The sequence below is a fragment of the Pogona vitticeps genome, chromosome 12 (assembly GCF_051106095.1).
Source record: "Pogona vitticeps strain Pit_001003342236 chromosome 12, PviZW2.1, whole genome shotgun sequence".
In the NCBI taxonomy this organism is placed as follows: domain Eukaryota; kingdom Metazoa; phylum Chordata; class Lepidosauria; order Squamata; family Agamidae; genus Pogona; species Pogona vitticeps.
Window position 1 is genome coordinate 13855423 of NC_135794.1, and position 10257 is coordinate 13865679.

The 10257-nt window shown below is 41.8% G+C and overlaps 1 long non-coding RNA gene across 1 annotated transcript in view; it reads left to right on the plus strand.

Moving 5' to 3' along the window:
- Nucleotides 1–10257, plus strand: part of LOC144584551 (uncharacterized) — a 131026-nt gene that overhangs the window by 63609 nt on the left and 57160 nt on the right. The gene's annotated exons all lie outside the window — the stretch shown is intronic.

The following is a 10257-nucleotide window of genomic DNA, read 5'->3' on the forward strand; positions in this document are numbered from 1 at the left end:
ACCTTAGCTTTCCCCCACAAAACAACTTTTAAAGAGGGGAGGTATTGTTACATACAGCTATGACATCACCTGCCCGTCACTGCTGAAGCTGTGTGTCATATACCAATGGCGTGATGGAGGGTGGGACTTAAGGGGTGGAGCTGTTGTATATAAGGGGAGTGAATGGTGTGAGAGAGTCAGATAGGGACGGTTAGGGAGATAGGGCTTTAAGATAGGGAGAGTTAGGGACGGTTAGGGTTTGGAGATACTGTGATATAAGAACTGTGCTAGATAGTGAGAGTCTGTGAGAGTGACTGAGTGTTAGTTATATTATTATAGTGATTAAAGTATTATTTATCTACAAGTGATTTACCATTCCTTTTGTTGTACACAATAAACCTTTTTTTATTTTTAAATCATACTTTGGCCTGAAGCTTCATTTGAGGGAATGGTTGGTGGCAGTGGAAACGAAGAGTGATTGAGTGTGACGTAATGGCCCCTTTGTGAGGTATAAGGAGGTTGTTACAGGCACCAGCTTCGTCTAGCTCCTGAAGTGTCTTTTCTCAGAGCCTCTTTTCCAACTGATGGAGCCACTGAAATTGATACTGCCTCAGCCAGTGATGCAACTGGATTGGGGTTGGGATTGATATTGATGTCAACAGTAGTAGCTCAGGGGGACCAACAACAAATTTCTCTTCAGAGAGGTCCAACACCCCACATGAGTGGGCCTTGCTGTACCTGGGCACTGGGGTAGAACAAAGGCCACGTGGCCAAAGTAAGAGGGAACCATTGAGTGAAGGCCACATGGCCAAAGTAAGAAAGAAACATGGGGTGCCACAGGTTGAATGCCCTGCCTCATCTCCGTCCCCTCCTGTGCCTTCTTCCTCTTCTTCCCTTTCTCCTGTTCTTCAGGCCCTCATGTTTTTTTGTAGCCCCTAAATAATTGGGAACCTTCTCTCCATTTCGTACCACCTTTACCCATGAGATGGATGGGACTAATTGCTGAGCTCAGACCCTCCACCAGCCAGAAAAAGAGCCTCGTTGGCTCATTTTCCCCAGCTAGCTGCCAAGCGGTCATCTGTTCTCCACAGGCAACCTCCAAGATATGTAGGATTGCTAAGAAATGGCAACAAAACAAACAAACAAAAATCCTTGGGAAAATGCCCTGAAAAAGTAACTTTTGAAAATTACTAGAAACCATTACCAACAGAGTAATTTCACTCTTTCTCATTAACATGTTTTTGAAATGTAACTTAATAATATTCCTATTACCCTTTTAAAAAAACATACAGCTTTCAGTTAAAATTCATTACTTCTAAGTTCTGAATCCTATATACAGTATGACTACTCCAAAAACTGTCCCACTGAAATCAGTGGGGCTCACTTCAGAGAAAGTATGCCTTCTTTATTGTGAACTTCTTTCTCTGGTTCTATTTTCTCTTCTTGTTCTGTTTTATTTCAAATGTTTTTTTATCTTTCTCCATCTATTTGAAGGCATTGAGAAACGCGGTTTTCCCTTCACTCAGCTACTGATATCTTATTTTCTCTAATTATTTCATATTGCACAGGGTAAATCAGTTTCATAATTTCTAGTATATTAAGCACTTAATATGTTGTGTCATTTGAAACCACATCTTACAGTCAGCAAAGTACATTTTAATGAGAGCTAAGTGGTGTGAAAATAATAATCTCATATAACAGTTGGGTTTTGTTTTTCTTTTTTAAATTTTAACACTTGGATTTTATCAGCTGCATTGAGTAGGGTTTGAGCAAAGAGTTATGTCAAAATAAAGTTTAAAGTCCTTTGCTAAAGAGTCTTTAGTGAGGGTTCCCAGATTCTTACCTTTCCCTCAGCTTGATATGTCTACAGTGTCTTGCTAGCTGTCTATGACTTTCTCTTTGCATTCCTGCAGACCAAGCACTCACTAAGGACAAAAAAAAAAAAAAAAAAAAAAACAAGCTGGGATTTTGTTGTTGTTGTTGTTGGCTTTTTTAGTGAGGGGAGGATAGTTTGTCAACTCCAGTATTTTAACTTCAGGATGTTTTCATCAGAACCATGGGATCTGCCTTATATGAAATCATTCCATTAATCTCTTTCGCTTAAGACTATCTCTACAGGCTAAGAGAGTTTCTTCAGGGATTCCCAACTTGGTTATGCCATGGAATGAACAAGAGCCTTTTTGCCTGTGAAAGCAGGGCCCTTTCCTAAACAGAACGGCTTGTGTGCATTATCATAGTCTGCCCCCAGGTCCACCAGATCTCCGTATCATTTATGGTTATGCAGAGTTTCCAGTTGGAGCCTTGCTCAATTTTCCTTTCAGAAGCAAGCTATCAGACCAGGACTATCAGACTGCAAGAAACTAACATGAGCCGGTATCCTGCTCAGTACCTACATGCATGGAATTCTGACTGCAGAACATTGCCACAGCAGTCTGATGAGTCATGTGCCAGCTCATGCGCATTAGTATTGAACAGGACACTAGGCATGGACTGTGACGAGACTACAGCCCTTTCTTAAGAGTTCATGCTCAGTTTGGGAAACCCTTGAGATACAAATCCATGTTTTATTTCTTTTAGATTTATAACGTGGTGGTTCCCTTGTAACCAAGTCTTTATTGCCTCTCCAGTTATTTTGTCTGTTCTACTTACCCATTCCTGCATGTCACAAAATCTTACGTGCCTGCACATTGCCAGCCAGCGGTCACACCAAGCAGTGTGTGTTTCAGATTTCAGCTGCAGAAGCCCCACCCAGCATGGCCAATGGGCAAGGAACCTGGGGAGCAAACACCAAGTCCTCCAGAGGGCCAAAGGCTGAGCATCACAGCAGATGTCCCTTTATCTGTGTCTTAAACCTTGGGATTTCGGTATTTTCTAAATATTTGCAGTACCAAACAACACGGTCGCAAGTACTGCCTTTGCACATATACTTGCATTTGAAGATTGATTGCTCTGTGACGATTACATCTGATTAAACATGGCTAAAGTGGCCAACAGGAGTCTCTGCAATCTTGGGAAAAACAGACTACAAACACCCGCAATTCTTGCTTCTGTTCACTAGATGGCAGTCTTGTGCTATGAAACTAAATAGACTATCTGACAGGCCCAATTTTTGTTTCAAATGACACTATTTTTTTCCTATTTATGTTTCATTTTATTTAATTAGAATTTGGGAAGCTAATTAAAATAGATACCAAAAAAACTCAATCAACAACAAATTGTATAATTATCAATAATTATGCACATTCCAATAGTCTGGCTGTTAATGCTTCAAAGAGGTGACATTTCAACGGTGTGAGAACAACAGGAACTGTCTAAGAAATTAGACCTTACTTTTCCTGTTTAAAGGCGCTCGATGGAGGCAAACGTAATGACACAAACATGGCAAGAAGCAAAAGAGTTATGCTCCCTGCACAAGCATAGCCACTCTTACCCTGCCATGTCTTTAACAGTTTCCAGTTAGGCATAAATTGAAGACGTGAAGCTTTTTCTAGTACACCAGACCTGGGCAAAGTGTGGCCTGAGGGCTACATACGGCCCGTGAGTAACTCCTGTCCGGCCCACGAACAGTTTTGAACATCAAAACCATTTATAGTTTTTGTCTAAAGTTGATCAGTTGCTTGTCTTTAACATACCGCAAAAAAACCTCTTTAGTATTTGTGAAGATTAACAAGTTTAAAATAAAAACAATCATAACATCACCGTTTCATTTTATTTTTAAGTCAAGTTGGTTCGGCCCACGAACACAGTTCAGATTTTTCTATAGAAATTCATTGCCCACCCCTGCAGTACAGAGATGCCATGAGTGATGCGGCGGGAATACCTCTGCCACTAGACTTTGGCCTGTCGTGCAGCTGTTGAAGGCCATGCACATTCTTCCAGCAAAGACCTGACAGCCATGCCTGGAGATTGTTATCTCGATGAATGCTTATCTGATCTCACTGGGTTGCTACTCTTTTTTTTTTTCAGATGGAGCAGCCGGTGGGCCTCCTGTGCTTGTCATTCTATCTTTGCCCATCATCCTTCCTTATGTGCTGTAGCAAGACCGTCCTTCCTTTTACCTCAGAACAAATGGGGCACAAAGGTAGGTAAAAGGACTGTTGGACCCGCTTAATTGCACAATGATGAAGTCAAGTTCCATTAATTTATGCACATCTTTCAAATGCATGAGCCCTTAAGAACATAACTGAAACAAAACAAACCCCAGATAGGGAATATTTGTTTTGAAATCAATTAAAATTCTGCAAAGTTGGAAGAAGAAAAAAATACACACTTCAGTGGAATTTTAATTGGTCATGATTAAGATATTGTCCACTTATTGATTCTGAGTCGATTTCTTTAAAATGAGATTGACAGGGATATAACTAAGCGTATCAGGTCAGCATGTAACAGGGCCTTTACATTTACTGACTCCTAACAGAGCACAACAGACAGATAAAACTGAGTCACACACACAGACACACACACACAGAGGGAACAAGAGAACAGGGAAAACCAACAGAATTTTAACAGGGAAGTTTGGCGGGGAAACCTACAGGCAGGTCCCTAATTTTAAAAAAATTATATATAATTTGGCTTCTGTCTATAGTTATATATTAGTGGTCTTTCCCACCAGCCTTTAAGGCGAACAAGACAGGAGATAGGCTGAAATGCATTTTATGAGTGATGGCAGTCCTCCTCTCATATCCCTAATCTGTCCCCCAGGAAGACAGCCTATCTGGCAGATTCAGGGATCTTCCCTGCATATTTCAGCTTCAATCCCACACAGTAGGGAGTCTCCTACTACAAGTACTCCACTCTTCTTTTTGTAGGGTGTAGGTTCACTGACTGTGTTTTGCTGAGTGTCTTCTTTTTTTCCAACTGTGACACTTTTCCAGGGTGCTTCCTCCACTGTTGGTTCTCTCCTCAGCATTTCTCCTCCACCGCTTTGCCTTGCTGTTCCTCCACCTTCCAGGGCCTCTCTTGACTGCCCGAGAGTCCTATAGATTTAATTCCCATCTTCTGTTGTAACCTTAAGCCTGGCCACTCACTCCTATATATCTTATATGAAAGGTAAAGGTAAAGGTTCCCCTTGACAATTTTTGTCTAGTCGTGGTCGTCTCTAGGGGGTGGTGCTCATCCCCGTTTCCAAGCCATAGAGCCAGCGTTTTGTCCGAAGACAATCTTCCGTGGTGACGTGGCCAGTGCGACTTAGACACGGAACGCTGTTACCTTCCCACCGAGGTGGTCCCTATTAATCTACTCGCATTTTGCATGCTTTCGAATTGCTAGGTTGGCGGGAGCTGGGACAAGCGACGGGCGCTCACTCCGTCGTGTGAATTCGATCTTATGACTGCTTAGTCTTCTGACCCTGCAGCACAAGCTTCTGCAGTTTAGCCCGCAGCGCCACCACATCCCAATTATATATCTTATATATATATAACAACAAAAACAGGTTTTAAAAAAATTATTAGGGGCCTGCCCTTTCACCTCTCCCGCCAAACTCTCCTGTCAAACTCCTCTTTGCTCTCCGGGGTCTGTCTCAGTTTTATCCCTCTGCTGTGCTCTGTTAAGAGTCACCAAACAGAAAGGACTGCCCCCATACTCCCAGCTGCTACATATTGTTATCAGAAATTATCAGGCCATGCCCCTTTCTCTTGAGATGATGCTGAATTTTTTTCCTCAGTGTCGTTGTAGCTCTCTGTCCTTATCTAATGCTGCTGGTTTTGAATTGTAAAGAAGAAACAACATTTTAAAATATTAGCTTTCATACCTGGCTGCAGTGGAGTTTGATCCAAGACACGGCTCCATTATTACTTGATTCTGTACCTCACACTAAAATATATCCATTAATAAACCACAAAATTTTGCCCCTTCCCCACCTTTTTAAATTTCCTTCTTTTCCTTCTGACTGTTTAACTTTGACAACACTCTGAGAGAAGGTAGCATGGCTACTTCTTTGCAGTCTGTTCTGACCATAGAATGGGCTCATCTGAGAAAAACATTTTTTGAAAATCTCTGATTTTTTTTTTACAAAAAAGAAAAAAGGTGAGATAGCTTGAAATATTCTAAATGTAGTTTGTGACTCTATGCAAATATTTTCTTTTAGTCATTACATCTTAATGCTCTCCTATAAGCTGCAGTTGTGTTTGAAAATATTGTATGCATATAGGCTGAAATTGTCTTTTAAAGGTCCTAAATTTGCACAGTGACTGCAGGTTTGAAAGACTATAGACTGAATTGGTTTTCCCTCTGAGTAGCTCTACTGCTATACTTTCTCCTTTTATAATACTAAAATGCTACTCTTTCTTTTTTTAAAAAATGGACAAGACATGCATTGATAACGGTCTTGGTCTGTCTTGCAAAGGTATGTCTCACTCTTGGTCTTGGTCTGTCTTACTCTTATAGGATTAAGTAGTGTCATAACCGTGCAAAGGGTATATTGAAAGAAAATATTGCTTAGCGTAATCAAAAGGGGCTAAAATAATTAAAGCTACAACTGTGTGATGAAGGCACAAAAGCTAATTCTAAATAATGTCAATATGTTTAGAAAGGAAACAGTAGTTCATCATCATGACACTGTGAGAGACGTTTGAGGGAGGGAGGGAACCAAAACATTCTTCTCCAGATTTTGCAGGTCTTCTGCACAGAACTTGGAGGAGGTCCTCATTATATCCATGCAACGTGCCACTTTGGTTAAGTCTGCGGGAAGAGCCTCCCTGCTTAGTCTCCTCTTTAACTCAGACTTTGCCAAGTCTAATAACAGCAGCCACACACCTCTGAACTTGGGAGTCCTTAACATCTCCATTTCAATTGGACTGCTTTTCAGTATTCTTTCCCACTTGGATATCTCAATGGTTTAGGTATCTGACTGCAGAGCCAGAGGTTGGGAGTTTGATTCCCCACTGTGCTTCCTAGACAGGGGCTGGACTCACTGATCCATAGGATCCCTTCCAGCTCTGCAGCTCATCGTTGTTGTTGTTGTTGTTACAGTCCTGGAGCCAGCCAGATGTGCTGGAGCACAATTCCCATCAGGTTTTGCTAAGAGAGGATAATACGGAGTTATAGTCTAATACATCTAGACAACACCTATGTTAGCATCACTTGTTGTACAGTGAGCATATCCAAACATATACCGGATAACACTATCATGCTGAGCCAACTGATGGTTATCCCATGCAATCTGAAAAATTCATTTCCAAAAAAAACACAACCTTTCACTTATGTGGTAAGGAAGCTCTCTCCCCATGACAGCTGATGGAGCAGAGGATTTTCAATCACATCTATCTTCAAGCAAATGCGGTAACTGAAACTGTCAGTGTACGTAAGTGTAATTCCGTAAATTATTTTCCAGTTGTATTTGTGTGGTCTTCGGTCTGTCTTCACCCACACTTTCCCAAATAATCAAGATGGGGAAATATTTTTAATTAAAAATACAAGGGGAGACTAAATGCAGTCCTGGGAAAATCTTCTTAGCCCTAAATTCAATTCAACGACACCCCTCATGTTCCCCAAAGCCTATGATAGCTTTTTTTGCATAGACTGCTTACAGTTGCAGTTTGAAGACAAAATCCACAAAACCTCATAATGAAATAAAGTTAGTCTTTAAACTGCTAAATTATGTTATTTTTTGCTCTCCCTTTCACTAATGCCCTTTTTAAAGCTAATCCTTTTGGAAAGGAGCAGGGGAGGAAATTAGCTAACCTCTCACTGCATAATAAATAAATGAATCAAATAAGCAGGCACTTTAAGGAAGCACTTGTTCTCAAAGAATGTACATTAACTGAGAGACAAGAAAGAACGTGTGCACCAACAAGAAACAATGGTTTTAAACTCCAAGTAGATGTACTGAGCTCAAAATCAGAGATTGGTTTTCCAGATGTGATTGCAATGAGCAGGAGAGAAAACTGTTGCAGGAGACTGGTGAAGAGATCCAAAGAGGGTTTTCTGTGTTGTGCTGTCATGACAGTAGAATGTTCTTCCCTTGGAAGCTTAATTTGTAATGATGTTGATTCCATTTTAGCATCAAGTTAGAATGTGGTTGTTCACAAAAACCTTTGGAATTTAACAACTTTGGCTTGAATAGAGCCAGGTGGATTCTTTTGTAGCGTATAATTTTAAATAACATCAGATCTTTAGGTTTTAAATTGTTACAAAATGTCTTAAATTGCTTTAAGTTACCTTTGTTGTACTCCACCTTCTGATCTCAGGATACAGGTCAGACATATTCTAAATTAACAAACATCTGGACTATATACGCATGTGCACAGAGATCTGTGCTTGCACATGTGCAGTCTGCTGAGAAGGAAAAGCAGTCCAGAATATCCATCTTAAGGACCCGTGCAGCAAGAAGCACCTTTTACCTTGAGCTCCATAGTTGTGTTGGGGGGAGCGACTTTGCAAGACTGCTTGCACTTGCAGAAACTGAGGAGGAGATGATCACGGCCAGACTGAGAAGGAAGCTGAGGGGGCAGCCCCAGACAGCAGACTTTGGGTGTCATGAAAACCCAGCAAATTATTAGTTATTTGTTGTATTTATAATGTATTTTTAATTGCAAAGAAAGGAAATAAGTGTGTGTGGATTTTCCTTCACTTTTGCTTGCTTCTTGTGGTTGTAAAATAGTGCTAGCTTGTCCATTCAGGCAACTGGGGTTTTATCTTACCTAGCTATGCCTGACCATCCCACTACCTCCCTTATCAGAGGCAGAAGTTATCTGTATGAACTTCTCTGTATGAACGGCCTGCCTACCCTTTGCATATAGGTCTCCTGCCTTGGGCAGGGGGTTGGACTAGAAGACCTCCAAGGTCCCTACGACGATTCTATGCTTCTATGATATGAGGGTACACCTGTTTTTGCCCTGGTTATGCCCACTGTTGGTTACTGTGCCTTCCAGCCCACCACCCACAGTTGTGCATCGGCTGCCACTGTCTCAAGTTAATTTACCAGGCGTCCATACTTGTTGAGGGAAGTCCTTCGTTACTCTGCCAGGATCAGCAAAATGTCTTAGGCCAGGCCTGGAGGTGACCAGGTGTCTGGGTCCAAAGCAGGTGATGGTCAATCGCCATGCACTCTCCCACCAACTCCCATGATTTCATGACTATAAAGAGCTGCTAGAAATTTGTTTTAAAGCTGCTGTTCTGCTTTCTTTCTAATATTGCTGGAGAGAGAGTACAGATACACTCTTACAGATAGATTTCTTATACTAGGACTATCAAGTCAAATCTAGGACTATCAAGTCAAAACAGCCTTAAAGCAAACTGAAGAAGACTTTCCAGATAGGTGACATAGTTGATAAGTGGTTTTACCACTTCAGGGTAAAATGTGGTGGCACTCCAGGTTAAACCACAGAAGCTTCTGTGCTGCAAGGTTGGAAGACCAGCAGTCGTAAGATCGAATCCACATGACGGAGTGAACTCCCATCGCTTGTCCCAGCTCCTGCCAACCCAGCAGTTTGAAAGCATGTAAAAATGCGAGTAGATAAACAGGTACCACCACAGTGGGAAGGTAACTGTGTTCCTTGTCTAGTCGCGTTGGCCAAGTGACCATGGAAACTGTCTATGGACAAATGCTGGCTCTATGGCTTGGAAATGGGGATGAGCACCGCCCCTTAGAGTCAGACACAATGGGACTAAAAAATGTCAAGGAGAACCTTTACCACTACAACCCCATCACCACCACCAGGTTTCCATAGCCCAGTGGGGATTGGAACCCCTTGCTCATGAGTCCAGGCTGTCTACTCTCTACTAAATGCTGGGTCCTCATATAAGAATTAAAGGACTCTAGCAGTGCTCACTATGGATATTCCTCAGGCAAGCCTTGTTTTTGCTAAGAAGGTTGTACTAAATTTGTGGTTTGTTACATGGGGAGCCGTCACTTCTTCTGTTGTGGGGCAACATGTTCTCCAGGGCTGGACTCGCCACCCCATCCTGTGATTCTTGTAGCCTCTGCTGACCGGCTCCTGGGCTCTTCATGAAGCACAGATAGGCCTCCTTGTTTCTCTCAATCTGTTTCAACCTGGGTTATTGGAGCCGGTCCAGTGTGACAGGAATCTAGGAATCCAGGTTGTATTCAGACAGACCCACTCAAACTCATTTTGGATTATAACATTTTTCTGGAGACCCTGGAAAGACGCAACTCAGTCTGTCTGAACCTGAAGGAGGCAGTGACTAATTAGACATTTAAGGTTGGGAAAGGGGGCTTTTCTTTTGTCTGGTCTAAAATCAGGGGAAGGTCATAGAAAGCTTATCCAGGTCAACCAACACTTCCTAAAACAAAGCATCATCAAAAGGGAAGGAGTCTAA